Raw genomic sequence first — 2,272 nt, 5'->3', positions numbered from 1 at the left:
TTTTTAAACAAAAACAATGTTGTTAATGAATATTTAATTTTCATGCAGGTGCGGTTTTATTTTTTCATTTGTTTTTTTTTTTTTTTTAATAAATTTCATTCAACATCAACGGTCTAGAAAAACAAAATGGCGAACGTTTAAAAATTTTTTCGTTTTTATCAAATAACAATTCTTAACCGTATATTAATTATTATTATTATTATTTAATTATGTAAAATACAATCGGAGCCATTTATTGATGAAATAAATTCATTTTTTTATTCTACGAGTTTTTTTTTTTTTTAATTAATTAACAACGATTCGCAATATTTTAATAATAATATAATAATAATAATAAAAACTTTTCCTTTTTTTGAGAATTTTTCATTATTATTATTATTATTATTATTATTATTATTATTATTATTAAAACATTGAAAAAAAAATGGCGTTTATATTTTTTTTTTATTTGTATAAAATATGGTGTGGTAAACAGGGAAAAAATAAAAAAAAAAAGTTTTTATTTTTTTAAAATAATAATAATAATAATAATAGAAAGATAATGATAATGATGATGATGATGATAATTATGAAGAAAAAGAAATTTTTTTTTTATTCTTCGAATTCATCAAAGGTATATAAAAAGAAAAAAAAAGGGAAAAAAAAGGAAAATTACAAAAAGAAATATAATTATCATTTTAAAAGCATTCGTCTGTTCTCTCGTCTCTTCCTCCTACTCCTCCTCTTCCTCCTCTACCCCTCGGACGTTTCAGGAAATAAAAAATAAATTATTATTATTATTATTAATAATTTTTAACGCTTGACGAAAGGGAAAAGAGGGAGGGATAGAGGAGAGTAAAGATGTGGTGGGGAAAGGGAAAAGGGGAGAAACAAATAAAAAAAAAATAAATTCTCGTAAGAATTTTTGAGCTTCGTGACTTTTTTTTTTGTCAAAAACTGTGGAAAACAAAAAAAAAAATGTATTTCAACAAGTTGTAAATGTCAAATGTTAGACGTTTCCGTTTGGTTGGTTATTATAAGAACAAGTAAAATTATCGTTACCACGCAGACAGTTACTTTTATAAATTTGAAAAATGTTCTCCGTACCGAATAAGATAAAAACTTACGCGTTGAAACGTTTTTTTTTTTTTTTTCGTCGTTTAAACCACCTTCCCTTCCTCCTTCCTCCTTCCCCCTTCTCCCTCTTCCTCATCCCGTAACATAAGAATTTCGATAAGGATTAAACTCAAGATTAAAAAGAAAAAAAAAATTTTAATTTTATAAAATTACACTCGAATTATTATTTACTCGATTCTAATTATCATTATTATTGTGATAAACATAAAAAAAATTTGCCAGAATTTTCTCCCTTACTGAAAATTTTTTTTAAACATTTTGTGATACATGACGTCATATTTAAAAATTTCAATGGGCCGAAACAAGGTTGATAAGAAAAAAATATACGTTTGGTTTTTTATGAAATGTCAAATAAATTAACGAATCGAATTGTTTTTTTATGCCCGCTGAAAAAACGTTTAAAAAAATGAATGAATGAATTCAAAATTATCATTATTATCATTATCATTATCATTTTCATTAAAATAAAAAATTAATTAATAAAAAAAAAAATATGGTTTAAGTAAATTAGTGAGTTGTCGAGTGATAAAATTTTAAAAACAGCAACAAAAAAAATTTCACCATGGAATTTTTATTCTCCAGTATTTTTTTTAAATTCCAGTTTACTTTTGGAATTATTATTATCATTTATATTATTATTATTATTATATTTTGGAATTAAAATTCGAAAATTATTATTATTATTTATTATTTTTTAATTTAAATTTAAATTTTTATTTGTTATAAAATTTTATTAAGCCAAAAAAAGCTTATTTGTCGAAGTGGGAGAAGGAAGTGGAGAGAGAAGAGAAGGGGAAATTAAACCGGAAGTAAATACCGGAAGATAAATAATAAAGAAAAAAAATGAAGGAAGTGGTTTTCTTTAAAAAAAGGAAAAAAGTATTTCAAGTGTTCAAATGGAAAAAGACAACCTGAAAAAAAAATAAAAATAAAAATATACTTTTAAGTAAGTAAATATTTTTTTTTTTACTTAGAAAGGAAAAAAGGAAAATACCGGAAATGTCAAATTTCGTGGCACTTGTACAAAGAATAATAATAATAAAAATAATAATAATAATAATAATAATAATAATAATAATAATAATGATGATTTGAACTAATTTTTTTTTCTTTTATCACGTTTGCTTTTGTGTTAAAAACAAAAAAAAGGAAGAAA

This window comes from Pediculus humanus, genomic scaffold (genome assembly GCF_000006295.1).
Source record: "Pediculus humanus corporis 1103172107866 genomic scaffold, whole genome shotgun sequence".
Classification (NCBI taxonomy): domain Eukaryota; kingdom Metazoa; phylum Arthropoda; class Insecta; order Psocodea; family Pediculidae; genus Pediculus; species Pediculus humanus.
The sequence above is the reverse complement of the archived record's forward strand: the minus strand, read 5'-3'. Positions refer to the sequence as shown.